At 42.7% G+C, this 26,170-nt stretch overlaps 1 protein-coding gene across 1 annotated transcript in view; it reads left to right on the top strand.

Annotated features, from left to right (window-relative positions):
• Window positions 1-26,170, top strand: part of LOC148477106 (pepsin A-like) — a 600,278-nt gene that overhangs the window by 507,436 nt on the left and 66,672 nt on the right. The window lies entirely within an intron of this gene.

Genomic DNA, 26,170 nt, shown 5'->3' on the forward strand with positions numbered 1-26,170 from the left:
CATACTAATCACATGTTACCCAGATCATGTAGCAGTGGTTTCTATTACACCCACAATATAACATCCCAGAGAAGGTGCATCATACTGATCACATGTTACCCAGGTCATGTAGCAGCGGTTTCAACTACACCCACAATATAACATCCCTGAGAAGGTGCATCATGCTAATCACGTTACCCAGATCATGTAGCAGCGGTTTCTATTATAGCCACAATATAACATCCCTGAGAAGGTGCATCATACTAATCACACGTTACCCAGATCATGTAGCAGCGGTCTCTATTACACCCACAATATAATCTCCATGAGAAGGTGCATCATACTAATCACACGTTACCCGGATCATGTATCAGCGGTCTCTATTACACCCACAATATAACATCCCTGAGAAGGTGCATCATACTAATCACATGTTTTCTGTGTTGACCAGTTTCCCGGATCATGTAGCAGCGGTTTCTATTACACCCACAATATAACCTCCCTGAGAAGGTGCATCATACTAAACACACGTTACCCAGATCATGTATCAGCGGTCTCTATTACACCCACAATATAACATCCCTGAGAAGGTGCATCAGACTAATCACACGTTTCCCAGACCATGTAGCAGCGGATTCTATTACACCCACAATATAACATCCCTGAGAAGGTGCATCATACTAATCACACGTTACCCAGATCATGTAGCAGCGGTTTCTATTACAGCCACAATATAACCTCCCTCAGAAGGTGCATCATACTAATCACACGTTACCCAGATCACGTAGCAGTGGTTTCTATTACACCCACAATATAACCTCCCTGAGAAGGTGCATCATATTAATCACACGTTACCCGGATCATGTAGCAGCGGTATCTATTACACTCACAATATATCCTCCCTGAGATGGTGCATCATTCTAATCACACGTTACCCGGATCATGTATCAGCGGTCTCTATTACACCCACAATATAACCTCCCTGAGAAGATGCATCATACTAATCACACGTTATCCAGATCATGTATCAGCGGTCTCTATTATACCCACAATATAACCTCCCTGAGAAGGTGCATCATACTAATCACACATTACCCGGATCATGTATCAGCGGTCTCTATTACACCCACAATATAACATCCCTGAGAAGGTGCATCATACTAATTACACGTTACCCAGATCATGTAGCAGCGGTATCTATTACACTCAAAATTTAACATCCCTGAGAAGATGCATCATACTAATCACACGTTATCCAGATCATGTATCAGCGGTCTCTATTATACCCACAAAATAACCTCCCTGAGAAGGTGCATCATACTAATCACACGTTACCCGGATCATGTATCAGCGGTCTCTATTACACCCACAATATAACATCCCTGAGAAGGTGCATCATTCTAATCACAAGTTACCCGGATCATGCAGCAGCGGTTTCTATTACACCCACAATATAACATCCCTGAGAAGATGCATCATACTAATCATACGTTACCCAGATCATGTAGCAGTGGTTTCTATTACACCCACAACATAACCTCCCTGAGAAGGTGCATCATACTAATCACACGTTACCCAGATCATGTAGCAGCGGTTTCTATTACACCCACAATATAACCTCCCTGAGAAGGTGCATCATACTAATCACACTTTACCCTTATCATGTAGCAGCGGTATCTATTACACCCACATTATATCCTCCCTGAGAAGGTGCATCATACTAGTCACACGTTACCCGGATCATGCAGCAGCGGTTTCTATTACACCCACAATATAACATCCCAGAGAAGATGCATCATACTAATCGCACGATATCCGGATCATGTAGCAGAGGTATCTATTACACCCACAATATATCCTCCCTGAGAAGGTGCATCATACTAATCACACGTTACCCGGATCATGTAGCAGCGGTTTCTATTACACCCAGAATATAACCTCCCTGAGAAGGTGCATCATACTAATTACACGTTACCAAATCATGTAGCAGCGGTTTCTATTACACCCACAATATAACATCCCTGAGAAGGTGCATCATACTAATCACACGTTACCCGGATCATGTAGCAGCTGTTTCTATTACAGCCACAATATATCCTATCTGAGAAGGTGCATCATACTAATCACACGTTACCCAGATCATGTAGCAGCGATTTCTATTACAGCCACAATATAACCTCCCTGAGAAGGTGCATCATACTAATCACACGTTACCCAGATCACGTAGCAGTGGTTTCTATTACACCCACAATATAACCTCCCTGAGAAGGTGAATCATACTAATCACACGTTACCCGGATCATGTAGCAGCGGTATCTATTACACTCACAATATATCCTCCCTGAGAAGGTGCATCATACTAATCACACGTTACCCGGATCATGTAGCAGCGGTTTCTATTACACCCACAATATAATCTCCCTGAGAAGATGCATCATACTAATCACACGTTACCCAGATCATGTATCAGCGGTCTCTATTACACCCACAATATAACATCCCTGAGAAGGTGCATCAAACTAATCACACGTTACCCAGATCATGTAGCAGCGGTTTCTATTACACCGACAATATAACATCCCTGAGAAGGTGCATCATACTAATCACACGTTTCCCAGATCATGTATCAGCGGTCTCTATTACACCCACAATATAATCTCCCTGAGAAGGTGCATCATACTAATCACACGTTACCCAGATCATGTAGCAGCGGTCTCTATTACACCCACAATATAATCTCCATGAGAAGGTGCATCATACTAATCACACGTTACCCGGATCATGTATCAGCGGTCTCTATTACACCCACAATATAACATCCCTGAGAAGGTGCATCATACTAATCACATGTTTTCTGTGTTGACCAGTTTCCCGGATCATGTAGCAGCGGTTTCTATTACACCCACAATATAACCTCCCTGAGAAGGTGCATCATACTAATCACACGTTACCCAGATCATGTATCAGCGGTCTCTATTACACCCACAATATAACATCCCTGAGAAGGTGCATCAGACTAATCACACATTTCCCAGATCATGTAGCAGCGGTTTCTATTACACCCACAATATAACATCCCTGAGAAGGTACATCATACTAATCACACGTTACCCGGATCATGTATCAGCGGTCTCTATTACACCCACAATATAACATCCCTGAGAAGATGCATCATACTAATCACACGTTATCCGGATCATGTACCAGCGGTCTCTATTACACCCACAATATAACCTCCCTGAGAAGGTGCATCATACTAATCACACGTTACCCGGATCATGTACCAGCGGTCTCTATTACACCCACAATATAACATCCCTGAGAAGGTGCATCATACTAATTACACGTTAACCAGATCATGTAGCAGTGGTTTCTATTACACCCACAATATAACATCCCTGAGAAGGTGCATCATACTAATCACACGTTACCCGGATCATGTATCAGCGGTCTCTATTACACCCACAATATAACATCCCTGAGAAGGTGCATCAGACTAATCACACGTTACCCGGATCATGTAGCAGCTGTTTCTATTACAGCCACAATATATCCTCCCTGAGAAGGTGCATCATACTAATCACACGTTACCCAGATCATGTAGCAGCGGTTTCTATTACAGCCACAATATAACCTCCCTCAGAAGGTGCATCATACTATTCACACGTTACCCAGATCACGTAGCAGTGGTTTCTATTACACCCACAATATAACCTCCCTGAGAAGGTGCATCATATTAATCACACGTTACCCGGATCATGTAGCAGCGGTATCTATTACACTCACAATATATCCTCCCTGAGATGGTGCATCATTCTAATCACACGTTACCCGGATCATGTATCAGCGGTCTCTATTACACCCACAATATAACCTCCCTGAGAAGATGCATCATACTAATCACACGTTATCCAGATCATGTATCAGCGGTCTCTATTATACCCACAATATAACCTCCCTGAGAAGGTGCATCATACTAATCATACGTTACCCGGATCATGTATCAGCGGTCTCTATTACACCCACAATATAACATCCCTGAGAAGGTGCATCATACTAATTACACGTTACCCAGATCATGTATCAGCGGTTTCTATTACACCCACAATATAACATCCCTGAGAAGGTGCATCATACTAATCACACGTTACCCAGATCATGTATCAGCGGTCTCTATAACACCCACAATATAACCTCCCTGAGAAGATGCATCATACTAATCACACGTTATCCGGATCATGTATCAGCGGTCTCTATTATACCCACAATATAACCTCCCTGAGAAGGTGCATCATACTAATCACACGTTACCCGGATCATGTATCAGCGGTCTCTATTACACCCACAATATAACATCCCTGAGAAGGTGCATCATACTAATTACACGTTACCCAGATCATGTAGCAGCGGTTTCTATTACACCCACAATATAACATCCCTGAGAAGGTGCATCATACTAATCACACGTTACCCGGATCATGTATCAGCTGTCTCTATTACACCCACAATATAACATCCCTGTGAAGGTGCATCAGACTAATCACACGTTACCCGGATCATGTAGCAGCTGTTTCTATTACAGCCACAATATATCCTCCTTGAGAAGGTGCATCATACTAATCACACGTTACCCAGATCATGTAGCAGCGGTTTCTATTACAGCCACAATATAACCTCCCTCAGAAGGTGCATCATACTAATCACACGTTACCCAGATCACGTAGCAGTGGTTTCTATTACACCCACAATATAACTTCCCTGAGAAGGTGCATCATATTAATCACACGTTACCCGGATCATGTAGCAGCGGTATCTATTACACTCACAATATATCCTCCCTGAGATGGTGCATCATTCTACTCACACGTTACCCGGATCATGTATCAGCGGTCTCTATTACACCCACAATATAACCTCCCTGAGAAGATGCATCATATTAATCACACGTTATCCAGATCATGTATCAGCGGTCTCTATTATACCCACAATATAACCTCCCTGAGAAGGTGCATCATACTAATCACACGTTACCCGGATCATGTATCAGCGGTCTCTATTACACCCACAATATAACATCCCTGAGAAGGTGCATCATACTAATTACACGTTACCCAGATCATGTAGCAGCGGTTTCTATTACACCCACAATATAACATCCCTGAGAAGGTGCATCATACTAATCACACGTTACCAGGATCATGTAGCAGCGGTTTCTATTACACCCACAATATAACATCCCTGAGAAGGTGCATCATACTAATCACACGTTACCCGGATCATGTAGCAGCTGTTTCTATTACAGCCACAATATATCCTCCCTGAGAAGGTGCATCATACTAATCACACGTTATCCAGATCATGTAGCAGCGGTTTCTATTACAGCCACAATATAACCTCCCTGAGAAGGTGCATCATACTAATCACACGTTACCCAGATCACGTAGCAGTGGTTTCTATTACACCCACAATATAACCTCCCTGAGAAGGTGCATCATACTAATCACATGTTACCCGGATCATGTAGCAGCGGTATCTATTAAACTCAAAATATATCCTCCCTGAGATGGTGCATCATTCTAATCACACGTTACCCGGATCATGCAGCAGCGGTTTCTATTACACCCACAATATAACATCCCTGAGAAGATGCATCATACTATTCATACGTTACCCAGATCATGTAGCAGTGGTTTCTATTACACCCACAACATAACCTCCCTGAGAAGGTGCATCATACTAATCACACATTACCCAGATAATGTAGCAGCGGTTTCTGTTACACCCACAATATAACCTCCCTGAGAAGGTGCATCATACTAATCACACGTTACCCAGATCACGTAGCAGTGGTTTCTATTACACCCACAATATAACCTCCCTGAGAAGGTGAATCATACTAATCACACGTTACCCGGATCATGTAGCAGCGGTATCTATTACACTCACAATATATCCTCCCTGAGAAGGTGCATCATACTAATCACACGTTACCCGGATCATGTAGCAGCGGTTTCTATTACACCCACAATATAATCTCCCTGAGAAGATGCATCATACTAATCACACGTTACCCAGATCATGTATCAGCGGTCTCTATTACACCCACAATATAACATCCCTGAGAAGGTGCATCAAACTAATCACACGTTACCCAGATCATGTAGCAGCGGTTTCTATTACACCGACAATATAACATCCCTGAGAAGGTGCATCATACTAATCAGACGTTTCCCGGATCATGTATCAGCGGTCTCTATTACACCCACAATATAATCTCCCTGAGAAGATGCATCATACTAATCACACGTTACCCAGATCATGTAGCAGCGGTCTCTATTACACCCACAATATAATCTCCATGAGAAGGTGCATCATACTAATCACACGTTACCCGGATCATGTATCAGCGGTCTCTATTACAACCACAATATAACATCCCTGAGAAGGTGCATCATACTAATCACATGTTTTCTGTGTTGACCAGTTTCCCGGATCATGTAGCAGCGGTTTCTATTACACCCACAATATAACCTCCCTGAGAAGGTGCATCATACTAATCACACGTTACCCAGATCATGTATCAGCGGTCTCTATTACACCCACAATATAACATCCCTGAGAAGGTGCATCAGACTAATCACACATTTCCCAGATCATGTAGCAGCGGTTTCTATTACACCCACAATATAACCTCCCTGAGAAGGTGCATCATACTAATCACACGTTACCCGGATCATGTATCAGCGGTCTCTATTACACCCACAATATAACATCCCTGAGAAGGTGCATCATACTAATTACACGTTACCCAGATCATGTAGCAGCGGTTTCTATTACACCCACAATATAACATCCCTGAGAAGGTGCATCATACTAATCACACGTTACCCGGATCATGTATCAGCGGTCTCTATTACACCCACAATATAACATCCCTGTGAAGGTGCATCAGACTAATCACATGTTACCCGGATCATGTAGCAGCTGTTTCTATTACAGCCACAATATATCCTCCCTGAGAAGGTGCATCATACTAATCACACGTTACCCAGATCATGTAGCAGCGGTTTCTATTACAGCCACAATATAACCTCCCTCAGAAGGTGCATCATACTAATCACACGTTACCCAGATCACGTAGCAGTGGTTTCTATTACACCCACAATATAACCTCCCTGAGAAGGTGCATCATATTAATCACACATTACCCGGATCATGTAGCAGCGGTATCTATTACACTCACAATATATCCTCCCTGAGATGGTGCATCATTCTACTCACACGTTACCCGGATCATGTATCAGCGGTCTCTATTACACCCACAATATAACCTCCCTGAGAAGATGCATCATACTAATCACACGTTATCCAGATCATGTATCAGCGGTCTCTATTATACCCACAATATAACCTCCCTGAGAAGGTGCATCATACTAATCACACGTTACCCGGATCATGTATCAGCGGTCTCTATTACACCCACAATATAAGATCCCTGAGAAGGTGCATCATACTAATTACACGTTACCCAGATCATGTAGCAGCGGTTTCTATTACACCCACAATATAACATCCCTGAGAAGGTGCATCATACTAATCACACGTTACCAGGATCATGTAGCAGCGGTTTCTATTACACCCACAATATAACATCCCTGAGAAGGTGTATCATACTAATCACACGTTACCCGGATCATGTAGCAGCTGTTTCTATTACAGCCACAATATATCCTCCCTGAGAAGGTGCATCATACTAATCACACGTTATCCAGATCATGTAGCAGCGGTTTCTATTACAGCCACAATATAACCTCCCTGAGAAGGTGCATCATACTAATCACACGTTACCCAGATCACGTAGCAGTGGTTTCTATTACACCCACAATATAACCTCCCTGAGAAGGTGCATCATACTAATCACATGTTACCCTTATCATTTAGCAGCGGTATCTATTACACTCAAAATATATCCTCCCTGAGATGGTGCATCATTCTAATCACACGTTACCCGGATCATGCAGCAGCGGTTTCTATTACACCCACAATATAACATCCCTGAGAAGATGCATCATACTATTCATACGTTACCCAGATCATGTAGCAGTGGTTTCTATTACACCCACAACATAACCTCCCTGAGAAGGTGCATCATACTAATCACACATTACCCAGATCATGTAGCAGAGGTTTCTATTACACCCACAATATAACCTCCCTGAGAAGGTGCATCATACTAATCATACGTTACCCAGATCACGTAGCAGTGGTTTCTATTACACCCACAATATAACCTCCCTGAGAAGGTGAATCATACTAATCACACGTTACCCGGATCATGTAGCAGCGGTATCTATTACACTCACAATATATCCTCCCTGAGAAGGTGCATCATACTAATCACACGTTACCCGGATCATGTAGCAGCGGTTTCTATTACACCCACAATATAATCTCCCTGAGAAGATGCATCATACTAATCACACGTTACCCAGATCATGTATCAGCGGTCTCTATTACACCCACAATATAACATCCCTGAGAAGGTGCATCAAACTAATCACACGTTACCCAGATCATGTAGCAGCGGTTTCTATTACACCGACAATATAACATCCCTGAGAAGGTGCATCATACTAATCACACGTTTCCTGGATCATGTATCAGCGGTCTCTATTACACCCACAATATAATCTCCCTGAGAAGATGCATCATACTAATCACACGTTACCCGGATCATGTATCAGCGGTCTATATTACACCCACAATATAACATCCCTGAGAAGGTGCATCATACTAATCACATGTTTTCTGTGTTGACCAGTTTCCCGGAACATGTAGCAGCGGTTTCTATTACACCCACAATATAACCTCCCTGAGAAGGTGCATCATACTAATCACACGTTACCCAGATCATGTATCAGCGGTCTCTATTACACCCACAATATAACATCCCTGAGAAGGTGCATCAGACTAATCACACATTTCCCAGATCATGTAGCAGCGGTTTCTATTACACCCACAATATAACATCCCTGAGAAGGTGCATCATACTAATCACACGTTACCCGGATCATGTATCAGCGGTCTCTATTACACCCACAATATAACCTCCCTGAGAAGATGCATCATACTAATCACACGTTATCCGGATCATGTACCAGCGGTCTCTATTACACCCACAATATAACCTCCCTGAGAAGGTGCATCATACTAATCACACGTTACCCGGATCATGTACCAGCGGTCTCTATTACACCCACAATATAACATCCCTGAGAAGGTGCATCATACTAATTACACGTTACCCAGATCATGTAGCAGTGGTTTCTATTACACCCACAATATAACATCCCTGAGAAGGTGCATCATACTAATCACACGTTACCCGGATCATGTATCAGCGGTCTCTATTACACCCACAATATATCATCCCTGAGAAGGTGCATCAGACTAATCACACGTTACCCGGATCATGTAGCAGCTGTTTCTATTACAGCCACAATATATCCTCCCTGAGAAGGTGCATCATACTAATCACACGTTACCCAGATCATGTAGCAGCGGTTTCTATTACAGCCACAATATAACCTCCCTCAGAAGGTGCATCATACTAATCACACGTTACCCAAATCACGTAGCAGTGGTTTCTATTACACCCACAATATAACCTCCCTGAGAAGGTGCATCATATTAATCACACGTTACCCGGATCATGTAGCAGCGGTATCTATTACACTCACAATATATCCTCCCTGAGATGGTGCATCATTCTAATCACACGTTACCCGGATCATGTATCAGCGGTCTCTATTACACCCACAATATAACCTCCCTGAGAAGATGCATCATACTAATCACACGTTATCCAGATCATGTATCAGCGGTCTCTATTATACCCACAATATAACCTTCCTGAGAAGGTGCATCATACTAATCATACGTTACCCGGATCATGTATCAGCGGTCTCTATTACACCCACAATATAACATCCCTGAGAAGGTGCATCATACTAATTACACGTTACCCAGATCATGTAGCAGCGGTTTCTATTACACCCACAATATAACATCCCTGAGAAGGTGCATCATACTAATCACACGTTACCCGGATCATGTATCAGCTGTCTCTATTACACCCACAATATAACATCCCTGTGAAGGTGCATCAGACTAATCACACGTTACCCGGATCATGTAGCAGCTGTTTCTATTACAGCCACAATATATCCTCCTTGAGAAGGTGCATCATACTAATCACACGTTACCCAGATCATGTAGCAGCGGTTTCTATTACAGCCACAATATAACCTCCCTCAGAAGGTGCATCATACTAATCACACGTTACCCAGATCACGTAGCAGTGGTTTCTATTACACCCACAATATAACTTCCCTGAGAAGGTGCATCATATTAATCACACGTTACCCGGATCATGTAGCAGCGGTATCTATTACACTCACAATATATCCTCCCTGAGATGGTGCATCATTCTACTCACACGTTACCCGGATCATGTATCAGCGGTCTCTATTACACCCACAATATAACCTCCCTGAGAAGATGCATCATATTAATCACACGTTATCCAGATCATGTATCAGCGGTCTCTATTATACCCACAATATAACCTCCCTGAGAAGGTGCATCATACTAATCACACGTTACCCGGATCATGTATCAGCGGTCTCTATTACACCCACAATATAACATCCCTGAGAAGGTGCATCATACTAATTACACGTTACCCAGATCATGTAGCAGCGGTTTCTATTACACCCACAATATAACATCCCTGAGAAGGTGCATCATACTAATCACACGTTACCAGGATCATGTAGCAGCGGTTTCTATTACACCCACAATATAACATCCCTGAGAAGGTGCATCATACTAATCACACGTTACCCGGATCATGTAGCAGCTGTTTCTATTACAGCCACAATATATCCTCCCTGAGAAGGTGCATCATACTAATCACACGTTATCCAGATCATGTAGCAGCGGTTTCTATTACAGCCACAATATAACCTCCCTGAGAAGGTGCATCATACTAATCACACGTTACCCAGATCACGTAGCAGTGGTTTCTATTACACCCACAATATAACCTCCCTGAGAAGGTGCATCATACTAATCACATGTTACCCGGATCATGTAGCAGCGGTATCTATTAAACTCAAAATATATCCTCCCTGAGATGGTGCATCATTCTAATCACACGTTACCCGGATCATGCAGCAGCGGTTTCTATTACACCCACAATATAACATCCCTGAGAAGATGCATCATACTATTCATACGTTACCCAGATCATGTAGCAGTGGTTTCTATTACACCCACAACATAACCTCCCTGAGAAGGTGCATCATACTAATCACACATTACCCAGATAATGTAGCAGCGGTTTCTGTTACACCCACAATATAACCTCCCTGAGAAGGTGCATCATACTAATCACACGTTACCCAGATCACGTAGCAGTGGTTTCTATTACACCCACAATATAACCTCCCTGAGAAGGTGAATCATACTAATCACACGTTACCCGGATCATGTAGCAGCGGTATCTATTACACTCACAATATATCCTCCCTGAGAAGGTGCATCATACTAATCACACGTTACCCGGATCATGTAGCAGCGGTTTCTATTACACCCACAATATAATCTCCCTGAGAAGATGCATCATACTAATCACACGTTACCCAGATCATGTATCAGCGGTCTCTATTACACCCACAATATAACATCCCTGAGAAGGTGCATCAAACTAATCACACGTTACCCAGATCATGTAGCAGCGGTTTCTATTACACCGACAATATAACATCCCTGAGAAGGTGCATCATACTAATCAGACGTTTCCCGGATCATGTATCAGCGGTCTCTATTACACCCACAATATAATCTCCCTGAGAAGATGCATCATACTAATCACACGTTACCCAGATCATGTAGCAGCGGTCTCTATTACACCCACAATATAATCTCCATGAGAAGGTGCATCATACTAATCACACGTTACCCGGATCATGTATCAGCGGTCTCTATTACAACCACAATATAACATCCCTGAGAAGGTGCATCATACTAATCACATGTTTTCTGTGTTGACCAGTTTCCCGGATCATGTAGCAGCGGTTTCTATTACACCCACAATATAACCTCCCTGAGAAGGTGCATCATACTAATCACACGTTACCCAGATCATGTATCAGCGGTCTCTATTACACCCACAATATAACATCCCTGAGAAGGTGCATCAGACTAATCACACATTTCCCAGATCATGTAGCAGCGGTTTCTATTACACCCACAATATAACCTCCCTGAGAAGGTGCATCATACTAATCACACGTTACCCGGATCATGTATCAGCGGTCTCTATTACACCCACAATATAACATCCCTGAGAAGGTGCATCATACTAATTACACGTTACCCAGATCATGTAGCAGCGGTTTCTATTACACCCACAATATAACATCCCTGAGAAGGTGCATCATACTAATCACACGTTACCCGGATCATGTATCAGCGGTCTCTATTACACCCACAATATAACATCCCTGTGAAGGTGCATCAGACTAATCACATGTTACCCGGATCATGTAGCAGCTGTTTCTATTACAGCCACAATATATCCTCCCTGAGAAGGTGCATCATACTAATCACACGTTACCCAGATCATGTAGCAGCGGTTTCTATTACAGCCACAATATAACCTCCCTCAGAAGGTGCATCATACTAATCACACGTTACCCAGATCACGTAGCAGTGGTTTCTATTACACCCACAATATAACCTCCCTGAGAAGGTGCATCATATTAATCACACATTACCCGGATCATGTAGCAGCGGTATCTATTACACTCACAATATATCCTCCCTGAGATGGTGCATCATTCTACTCACACGTTACCCGGATCATGTATCAGCGGTCTCTATTACACCCACAATATAACCTCCCTGAGAAGATGCATCATACTAATCACACGTTATCCAGATCATGTATCAGCGGTCTCTATTATACCCACAATATAACCTCCCTGAGAAGGTGCATCATACTAATCACACGTTACCCGGATCATGTATCAGCGGTCTCTATTACACCCACAATATAAGATCCCTGAGAAGGTGCATCATACTAATTACACGTTACCCAGATCATGTAGCAGCGGTTTCTATTACACCCACAATATAACATCCCTGAGAAGGTGCATCATACTAATCACACGTTACCAGGATCATGTAGCAGCGGTTTCTATTACACCCACAATATAACATCCCTGAGAAGGTGTATCATACTAATCACACGTTACCCGGATCATGTAGCAGCTGTTTCTATTACAGCCACAATATATCCTCCCTGAGAAGGTGCATCATACTAATCACACGTTATCCAGATCATGTAGCAGCGGTTTCTATTACAGCCACAATATAACCTCCCTGAGAAGGTGCATCATACTAATCACACGTTACCCAGATCACGTAGCAGTGGTTTCTATTACACCCACAATATAACCTCCCTGAGAAGGTGCATCATACTAATCACATGTTACCCTTATCATTTAGCAGCGGTATCTATTACACTCAAAATATATCCTCCCTGAGATGGTGCATCATTCTAATCACACGTTACCCGGATCATGCAGCAGCGGTTTCTATTACACCCACAATATAACATCCCTGAGAAGATGCATCATACTATTCATACGTTACCCAGATCATGTAGCAGTGGTTTCTATTACACCCACAACATAACCTCCCTGAGAAGGTGCATCATACTAATCACACATTACCCAGATCATGTAGCAGAGGTTTCTATTACACCCACAATATAACCTCCCTGAGAAGGTGCATCATACTAATCATACGTTACCCAGATCACGTAGCAGTGGTTTCTATTACACCCACAATATAACCTCCCTGAGAAGGTGAATCATACTAATCACACGTTACCCGGATCATGTAGCAGCGGTATCTATTACACTCACAATATATCCTCCCTGAGAAGGTGCATCATACTAATCACACGTTACCCGGATCATGTAGCAGCGGTTTCTATTACACCCACAATATAATCTCCCTGAGAAGATGCATCATACTAATCACACGTTACCCAGATCATGTATCAGCGGTCTCTATTACACCCACAATATAACATCCCTGAGAAGGTGCATCAAACTAATCACACGTTACCCAGATCATGTAGCAGCGGTTTCTATTACACCGACAATATAACATCCCTGAGAAGGTGCATCATACTAATCACACGTTTCCTGGATCATGTATCAGCGGTCTCTATTACACCCACAATATAATCTCCCTGAGAAGATGCATCATACTAATCACACGTTACCCGGATCATGTATCAGCGGTCTATATTACACCCACAATATAACATCCCTGAGAAGGTGCATCATACTAATCACATGTTTTCTGTGTTGACCAGTTTCCCGGATCATGTAGCAGCGGTTTCTATTACACCCACAATATAACCTCCCTGAGAAGGTGCATCATACTAATCACACGTTACCCAGATCATGTATCAGCGGTCTCTATTACACCCACAATATAACATCCCTGAGAAGGTGCATCAGACTAATCACACATTTCCCAGATCATGTAGCAGCGGTTTCTATTACACCCACAATATAACATCCCTGAGAAGGTGCATCATACTAATCACACGTTACCCGGATCATGTATCAGCGGTCTCTATTACACCCACAATATAACCTCCCTGAGAAGATGCATCATACTAATCACACGTTATCCGGATCATGTACCAGCGGTCTCTATTACACCCACAATATAACCTCCCTGAGAAGGTGCATCATACTAATCACACGTTACCCGGATCATGTACCAGCGGTCTCTATTACACCCACAATATAACATCCCTGAGAAGGTGCATCATACTAATTACACGTTACCCAGATCATGTAGCAGTGGTTTCTATTACACCCACAATATAACATCCCTGAGAAGGTGCATCATACTAATCACACGTTACCCGGATCATGTATCAGCGGTCTCTATTACACCCACAATATATCATCCCTGAGAAGGTGCATCAGACTAATCACACGTTACCCGGATCATGTAGCAGCTGTTTCTATTACAGCCACAATATATCCTCCCTGAGAAGGTGCATCATACTAATCACACGTTACCCAGATCATGTAGCAGCGGTTTCTATTACAGCCACAATATAACCTCCCTCAGAAGGTGCATCATACTAATCACACGTTACCCAAATCACGTAGCAGTGGTTTCTATTACACCCACAATATAACCTCCCTGAGAAGGTGCATCATATTAATCACACGTTACCCGGATCATGTAGCAGCGGTATCTATTACACTCACAATATATCCTCCCTGAGATGGTGCATCATTCTAATCACACGTTACCCGGATCATGTATCAGCGGTCTCTATTACACCCACAATATAACCTCCCTGAGAAGATGCATCATACTAATCACACGTTATCCAGATCATGTATCAGCGGTCTCTATTATACCCACAATATAACCTTCCTGAGAAGGTGCATCATACTAATCATACGTTACCCGGATCATGTATCAGCGGTCTCTATTACACCCACAATATAACATCCCTGAGAAGGTGCATCATACTAATTACACGTTACCCAGATCATGTATCAGCGGTCTCTGTTACACCCACAATATAACATCCCTGAGAAGGTGCATCAGACTAATCACACGTTTCCCAGATCATGTAGCAGCGGTTTCTATTACACCCACAATATAACATCCCTGAGAAGGTGCATCATACTAATCACACGTTACCCAGATCATGTATCAGCGGTCTCTATAACACCCACAATATAACCTCCCTGAGAAGATGCATCATACTAATCACACGTTATCCGGATCATGTATCAGCGGTCTCTATTATACCCACAATATAACCTCCCTGAGAAGGTGCATCATACTAATCACACGTTACCCGGATCATGTATCAGCGGTCTCTATTACACCCACAATATAACATCCCTGAGAAGGTGCATCATACTAATTACACGTTACCCAGATCATGTAGCAGCGGTTTCTATTACAGCCACAATATAACCTCCCTCAGAAGGTGCATCATACTAATCACACGTTACCCAGATCACGTAGCAGTGGTTTCTATTACACCCACAATATAACCTCCCTGAGAAGGTGCATCATATTAATCACACGTTACCCGGATCATGTAGCAGCGGTATCTATTACACTCACAATATATCCTCCCTGAGATGGTGCATCACTCTACTCACACGTTACCCGGATCATGTATCAGCGGTCTCTATTACACCCACAATATAACCTCCCTGAGAAGATGCATCATACTAATCACACGTTATCCAGATAATGTATCAGCGGTCTCTATTATACCCACAATATAACCTCCCTGAGAAGGTGCATCATACTAATCACACGTTACCCGGATCATGTATCAGTGGTCTCTATTACACCCACAATATAACATCCCTGATAAGGTGCATCATACTAATTACACGTTACCCAGATCATGTAGCAGCGGTTTCTATTACAGCCACAATATAACCTCCCTCAGAAGGTGCATCATACTAATCACACGTTACCCAGATCACGTAGCAGTGGTTTCTATTACACCCACAATATAACCTCCCTGAGAAGGTGCATCATATTAATCACACGTTACCCGGATCATGTAGCAGCGGTATCTATTACACTCACAATATATCCTCCCTGAGATGGTGCATCATTCTACTCACACGTTACCCGGATCATGTATCAGCGGTCTCTATTACACCCACAATATAACCTCCCTGAGAAGATGCATCATACTAATCACACGTTATCCAGATCATGTATCAGCGGTCTCTATTATACCCACAATATAACCTCCCTGAGAAGGTGCATCATACTAATCACACGTTACCCGGATCATGTATCAGCGGTCTCTATTACACCCACAATATAACATCCCTGAGAAGGTGCATCATACTAATTACACGTTACCCAGATCATGTAGCAGCGGTTTCTATTACACCCACAATATAACATCCCTGAGAAGGTGCATCATACTAATCACACGTTACCAGGATCATGTAGCAGCGGTTTCTATTACACCCACAATATAACATCCCTGAGAAGGTGTATCATACTAATCACACGTTACCCGGATCATGTAGCAGCTGTTTCTATTACAGCCACAATATATCCTCCCTGAGAAGGTGCATCATACTAATCACACGTTATCCAGATCATGTAGCAGCGGTTTCTATTACAGCCACAATATAACCTCCCTGAGAAGGTGCATCATACTAATCACACGTTACCCAGATCACGTAGCAGTGGTTTCTATTACACCCACAATATAACCTCCCTGAGAAGGTGCATCATACTAATCACATGTTACCCTTATCATTTAGCAGCGGTATCTATTACACTCAAAATATATCCTCCCTGAGATGGTGCATCATTCTAATCACACGTTACCCGGATCATGCAGCAGCGGTTTCTATTACACCCACAATATAACATCCCTGAGAAGATGCATCATACTATTCATACGTTACCCAGATCATGTAGCAGTGGTTTCTATTACACCCACAACATAACCTCCCTGAGAAGGTGCATCATACTAATCACACATTACCCAGATCATGTAGCAGCGGTTTCTATTACACCCACAATATAACCTCCCTGAGAAGGTGCATCATACTAATCATACGTTACCCAGATCACGTAGCAGTGGTTTCTATTACACCCACAATATAACCTCCCTGAGAAGGTGAATCATACTAATCACACGTTACCCGGATCATGTAGCAGCGGTATCTATTACACTCACAATATATCCTCCCTGAGAAGGTGCATCATACTAATCACACGTTACCCGGATCATGTAGCAGCGGTTTCTATTACACCCACAATATAATCTCCCTGAGAAGATGCATCATACTAATCACACGTTACCCAGATCATGTATCAGCGGTCTCTATTACACCCACAATATAACATCCCTGAGAAGGTGCATCAAACTAATCACACGTTACCCAGATCATGTAGCAGCGGTTTCTATTACACCGACAATATAACATCCCTGAGAAGGTGCATCATACTAATCACACGTTTCCTGGATCATGTATCAGCGGTCTCTATTACACCCACAATATAATCTCCCTGAGAAGATGCATCATACTAATCACACGTTACCCGGATCATGTATCAGCGGTCTCTATTACACCCACAATATAACATCCCTGAGAAGGTGCATCATACTAATCACATGTTTTCTGTGTTGACCAGTTTCCCGGATCATGTAGCAGCGGTTTCTATTACACCCACAATATAACCTCCCTGAGAAGGTGCATCATACTAATCACACGTTACCCAGATCATGTATCAGCGGTCTCTATTACACCCACAATATAACATCCCTGAGAAGGTGCATCAGACTAATCACACATTTCCCAGATCATGTAGCAGCGGTTTCTATTACACCCACAATATAACATCCCTGAGAAGGTGCATCATACTAATCACACGTTACCCGGATCATGTATCAGCGGTCTCTATTACACCCACAATATAACCTCCCTGAGAAGATGCATCATACTAATCACACGTTATCCGGATCATGTACCAGCGGTCTCTATTACACCCACAATATAACCTCCCTGAGAAGGTGCATCATACTAATCACACGTTACCCGGATCATGTACCAGCGGTCTCTATTACACCCACAATATAACATCCCTGAGAAGGTGCATCATACTAATTACACGTTACCCAGATCATGTAGCAGTGGTTTCTATTACACCCACAATATAACATCCCTGAGAAGGTGCATCATACTAATCACACGTTACCCGGATCATGTATCAGCGGTCTCTATTACACCCACAATATATCATCCCTGAGAAGGTGCATCAGACTAATCACACGTTACCCGGATCATGTAGCAGCTGTTTCTATTACAGCCACAATATATCCTCCCTGAGAAGGTGCATCATACTAATCACACGTTACCCAGATCATGTAGCAGCGGTTTCTATTACAGCCACAATATAACCTCCCTCAGAAGGTGCATCATACTAATCACACGTTACCCAGATCACGTAGCAGTGGTTTCTATTACACCCACAATATAACCTCCCTGAGAAGGTGCATCATATTAATCACACGTTACCCGGATCATGTAGCAGCGGTATCTATTACACTCACAATATATCCTCCCTGAGATGGTGCATCATTCTACTCACACGTTACCCGGATCATGTATCAGCGGTCTCTATTACACCCACAATATAACCTCCCTGAGAAGATGCATCATACTAATCACACGTTATCCAGATCATGTATCAGCGGTCTCTATTATACCCACAATATAACCTCCCTGAGAAGGTGCATCATACTAATCACACGTTACCCGGATCATGTATCAGCGGTCTCTATTACACCCACAATATAACATCCCTGAGAAGGTGCATCATACTAATTACACGTTACCCAGATCATGTAGCAGCGGTTTCTATTACACCCACAATATAACATCCCTGAGAAGGTGCATCATACTAATCACACGTTACCAGGATCATGTAGCAGCGGTTTCTATTACACCCACAATATAACATCCCTGAGAAGGTGTATCATACTAATCACACGTTACCCGGATCATGTAGCAGCTGTTTCTATTACAGCCACAATATATCCTCCCTGAGAAGGTGCATCATACTAATCACACGTTATCCAGATCATGTAGCAGCGGTTTCTATTACAGCCACAATATAACCTCCCTGAGAAGGTGCATCATACTAATCACACGTTACCCAGATCACGTAGCAGTGGTTTCTATTACACCCACAATATAACCTCCCTGAGAAGGTGCATCATACTAATCACATGTTACCCTTATCATTTAGCAGCGGTATCTATTACACTCAAAATATATCCTCCCTGAGATGGTGCATCATTCTAATCACACGTTACCCGGATCATGCAGCAGCGGTTTCTATTACACCCACAATATAACATCCCTGAGAAGATGCATCATACTATTCATACGTTACCCAGATCATGTAGCAGTGGTTTCTATTACACCCACAACATAACCTCCCTGAGAAGGTGCATCATACTAATCACACATTACCCAGATCATGTAGCAGCGGTTTCTATTACACCCACAATATAACCTCCCTGAGAAGGTGCATCATACTAATCATACGTTACCCAGATCACGTAGCAGTGGTTTCTATTACACCCACAATATAACCTCCCTGAGAAGGTGAATCATACTAATCACACGTTACCCGGATCATGTAGCAGCGGTATCTATTACACTCACAATATATCCTCCCTGAGAAGGTGCATCATACTAATCACACGTTACCCGGATCATGTAGCAGCGGTTTCTATTACACCCACAATATAATCTCCCTGAGAAGATGCATCATACTAATCACACGTTACCCAGATCATGTATCAGCGGTCTCTATTACACCCACAATATAACATCCCTGAGAAGGTGCATCAAACTAATCACACGTTACCCAGATCATGTAGCAGCGGTTTCTATTACACCGACAATATAACATCCCTGAGAAGGTGCATCATACTAATCACACGTTTCCTGGATCATGTATCAGCGGTCTCTATTACACCCACAATATAATCTCCCTGAGAAGATGCATCATACTAATCACACGTTACCCGGATCATGTATCAGCGGTCTCTATTACACCCACAATATAACATCCCTGAGAAGGTGCATCATACTAATCACATGTTTTCTGTGTTGACCAGTTTCCCGGATCATGTAGCAGCGGTTTCTATTACACCCACAATATAACCTCCCTGAGAAGGTGCATCATACTAATCACACGTTACCCAGATCATGTATCAGCGGTCTCTATTACACCCACAATATAACATCCCTGAGAAGGTGCATCAGACTAATCACACATTTCCCAGATCATGTAGCAGCGGTTTCTATTACACCCACAATATAACATCCCTGAGAAGGTGCATCATACTAATCACACGTTACCCGGATCATGTATCAGCGGTCTCTATTACACCCACAATATAACCTCCCTGAGAAGATGCATCATACTAATCACACGTTATCCGGATCATGTACCAGCGGTCTCTATTACACCCACAATATAACCTCCCTGAGAAGGTGCATCATACTAATCACACGTTACCCGGATCATGTACCAGCGGTCTCTATTACACCCACAATATAACATCCCTGAGAAGGTGCATCATACTAATTACACGTTACCCAGATCATGTAGCAGTGGTTTCTATTACACCCACAATATAACATCCCTGAGAAGGTGCATCATACTAATCACACGTTACCCGGATCATGTATCAGCGGTCTCTATTACACCCACAATATATCATCCCTGAGAAGGTGCATCAGACTAATCACACGTTACCCGGATCATGTAGCAGCTGTTTCTATTACAGCCACAATATATCCTCCCTGAGAAGGTGCATCATACTAATCACACGTTACCCAGATCATGTAGCAGCGGTTTCTATTACAGCCACAATATAACCTCCCTCAGAAGGTGCATCATACTAATCACACGTTACCCAGATCACGTAGCAGTGGTTTCTATTACACCCACAATATAACCTCCCTGAGAAGGTGCATCATATTAATCACACGTTACCCGGATCATGTAGCAGCGGTATCTATTACACTCACAATATATCCTCCCTGAGATGGTGCATCATTCTAATCACACGTTACCCGGATCATGTATCAGCGGTCTCTATTACACCCACAATATAACCTCCCTGAGAAGATGCATCATACTAATCACACGTTATCCAGATCATGTATCAGCGGTCTCTATTATACCCACAATATAACCTTCCTGAGAAGGTGCATCATACTAATCATACGTTACCCGGATCATGTATCAGCGGTCTCTATTACACCCACAATATAACATCCCTGAGAAGGTGCATCATACTAATTACACGTTACCCAGATCATGTATCAGCGGTCTCTGTTACACCCACAATATAACATCCCTGAGAAGGTGCATCAGACTAATCACACGTTTCCCAGATCATGTAGCAGCGGTTTCTATTACACCCACAATATAACATCCCTGAGAAGGTGCATCATACTAATCACACGTTACCCAGATCATGTATCAGCGGTCTCTATAACACCCACAATATAACCTCCCTGAGAAGATGCATCATACTAATCACACGTTATCCGGATCATGTATCAGCGGTCTCTATTATACCCACAATATAACCTCCCTGAGAAGGTGCATCATACTAATCACACGTTACCCGGATCATGTATCAGCGGTCTCTATTACACCCACAATATAACATCCCTGAGAAGGTGCATCATACTAATTACACGTTACCCAGATCATGTAGCAGCGGTTTCTATTACAGCCACAATATAACCTCCCTCAGAAGGTGCATCATACTAATCACACGTTACCCAGATCACGTAGCAGTGGTTTCTATTACACCCACAATATAACCTCCCTGAGAAGGTGCATCATATTAATCACACGTTACCCGGATCATGTAGCAGCGGTATCTATTACACTCACAATATATCCTCCCTGAGATGGTGCATCACTCTACTCACACGTTACCCGGATCATGTAGCAGCGGTTTCTATTACAGCCACAATATAACCTCCCTCAGAAGGTGCATCATACTAATCACACGTTACCCAGATCACGTAGCAGTGGTTTCTATTACACCCACAATATAACCTCCCTGAGAAGGTGCATCATATTAATCACACGTTACCCGGATCATGTAGCAGCGGTATCTATTACACTCACAATATATCCTCCCTGAGATGGTGCATCATTCTACTCACACGTTACCCGGATCATGTATCAGCGGTCTCTATTACACCCACAATATAACCTCCCTGAGAAGATGCATCATACTAATCACACGTTATCCAGATCATGTATCAGCGGTCTCTATTATACCCACAATATAACCTCCCTGAGAAGGTGCATCATACTACTCACACGTTACCCGGATCATGTATCAGCGGTCTCTATTACACCCACAATATAACATCCCTGATAAGGTGCATCATACTAATTACACGTTACCCAGATCATGTAGCAGCGGTTTCTATTACACCCACAATATAACATCCCTGAGAAGGTGCATCATACTAATCACACGTTACCAGGATCATGTAGCAGCGGTTTCTATTACAGCCACAATATATCCTCCCTGAGAAGGTGCATCATACTAATCACACGTTATCCAGATCATGTAGCAGCGGTTTCTATTACAGCCACAATATAACCTCCCTGAGAAGGTGCATCATACTAATCACACGTTACCCAGATCACGTAGCAGTGGTTTCTATTACACCCACAATATAACCTCCCTGAGAAGGTGCATCATACTAATCACATGTTACCCGGATCATGTAGCAGCGGTATCTATTACACTCACAAAATATCCTCCCTGAGATGGTGCATCATTCTAATCACACGTTATCCGGATCATGCAGCAGCGGTTTCTATTACACCCACAATATAACATCCCTGAGAAGATGCATCATACTATTCATACGTTACCCAGATCATGTAGCAGTGGTTTCTATTACACCCACAACATAACCTCCCTGAGAAGGTGCATCATACTAATCACACATTACCCAGATCATGTAGCAGCGGTTTCTATTACACCCACAATATAACCTCCCTGAGAAGGTGCATCAAACTAATCACACGTTACCCTTATCATGTAGCAGCGGTTTCTATTACACCCGAAATATAACATCCCTGAGAAGGTGCATCATACTGATCACATGTTACCCAGATCATGTAGCAGCGGTTTCTATTACACCCACAATATAACCTCCCTGAGAAGGTGCATCATACTGATCACATGTTACGCAGATCATGTAGCAGCGGTTTCTATTACACCCACAATATAACATCCCTGAGAAGGTGCATCATACTAATCACGTTACCCAGATCATGTAGCAGCGGTTTCTATTATAGCCACAATATAACATCCCTGAGAAGGTGCATCATACTAATTACACGTTTCCCAAATCATGTATCAGCGGTCTCTATTACACCCAAAATATAAACTCCCAGTGAAGGTTCATCATACTAATCACACGTTACCCAGATCATGTAGCAGCGGTTTCTATTACACCCACAATATAACCTCCCTGAGAAGGTGTATCATACTAATCACACGTTACCCAGATCATGTAGCAGCGGTTTCTATTACACCCACAATATAATTTCCCTGAGAAGATGCATCATACTAATTACACGTTACCCAGATCATGTATCAGCGGTCTCTATTACACCCACAATATAACATCCCTGAGAAGGTGCATCATACTAATCACACGTTACCCAGATCATGTAGCAGCGGTTTCTATTACAGCCACAATATAACCTCCCTCAGAAGGTGCATCATACTAATCACACGTTACCCAGATCACGTAGCAGTGGTTTCTATTACACCCACAATATACCTCCCTGAGAAGGTGCATCATATTAATCACACGTTACCCGGATCATGTAGCAGTGGTATCTATTACACTCACAATATATCCTCCCTGAGATGGTGCATCATTCTAATCACACGTTACCCGGATCATGTATCAGCGGTCTCTATTACACCCACAATATAACATCCCTGAGAAGGTGCATCATACTAATCACATGTTTTCTGTGTTGACCAGTTTCCCGGATCATGTAGCAGCGGCTTCTATTACACCCACAATATAACCTCCCTGAGAAGGTGCATCATACTAATCACACGTTACCCAGACCATGTATCAGCGGTCTCTATTACACCCACAATATAACATCCCAGAGAAGGTGCATCAGACTAATCACATGTTTCCCAGATCATGTAGCAGCGGTTTCTATTACACCCACAATATAACATCCCTGAGAAGGTGCATCATACTAATCACACGTTACCCGGATCACGTAGCAGCGGTCTCTATTACACCCACAATATAACCTCCCTGAGAAGATGCGTCATACTAATCACACGTTATCCGGATCATGTATCAGCGGTCTCTATTATACCCACAATATAACCTCCCTGAGAAGGTGCATCTTACTAATCACACGTTACCCGGATCATGTATCAGCGGTCTCTATTACACCCACAATATAACATCCCTGAGAAGGTGCATCATACTAATTACACGTTACCCAGATCATGTAGCAGCGGTTTCTATTACACCCACAATATAACATCCCTGAGAAGGTGCATCATACTAATCACACGTTACCCGGATCATGTATCAGCGGTCTCTATTACACCCACAATATAACATCCCTGAGAAGGTGCATCAGACTAGTCACACGTTACCCGGATCATGTAGCAGCTGTTTCTATTACAGCCACAATATATCCTCCCTCAGAAGGTGCATCATACTAATCACACGTTACCCAGATCACGTAGCAGTGGTTTCTATTACACCCACAATATAACCTCCCTGAGAAGGTGCATCATATTAATCACACGTTACCCGGATCATGTAGCAGCGGTATCTATTACACTCACAATATATCCTCCCTGAGATGGTGCATCATTCTAATCACACGTTACCCGGATCATGTATCAGCGATCTCTATTACACCCACAATATAACCTCCCTGAGAAGATGCATCATACTAATCACACGTTATTCAGATCATGTATCAGCGGTCTCTATTATACCCACAATATAACCTCCCTGAGAAGGTGCATCATACTAATCACACGTTACCCGGATCATGTATCAGCGGTCTCTATTACACCCGCAATATAACATCCCTGAGAAGGTGCATCATACTAATTACACGTTACCCAGATCATGTAGCAGCGGTATCTATTACACTCACAATATATCCTCCCTGAGAAGGTGCATCATTCTAATCACACATTATCCGGATCATGCAGCAGCGGTTTCTATTACACCCACAATATAACATCCCTGAGAAGATGCATCATACTAATCATATGTTACCCAAATCATGTAGCAGTGGTTTCTATTACACCCACAACATAGCCTCCCTGAGAAGGTGCATCATACTAATCACACATTACCCAGATCATGTAGCAGCGATTTCTATTACACCCACAATATAACCTCCCTGAGAAGGTGCATCATACTAATCACACGTTACCCTT

The sequence above is a fragment of the Taudactylus pleione genome, unplaced genomic scaffold, assembly GCF_031769625.1.
Source record: "Taudactylus pleione unplaced genomic scaffold, aTauple2 ptg000747l, whole genome shotgun sequence".
Classification (NCBI taxonomy): Eukaryota; Metazoa; Chordata; class Amphibia; order Anura; family Myobatrachidae; genus Taudactylus; species Taudactylus pleione.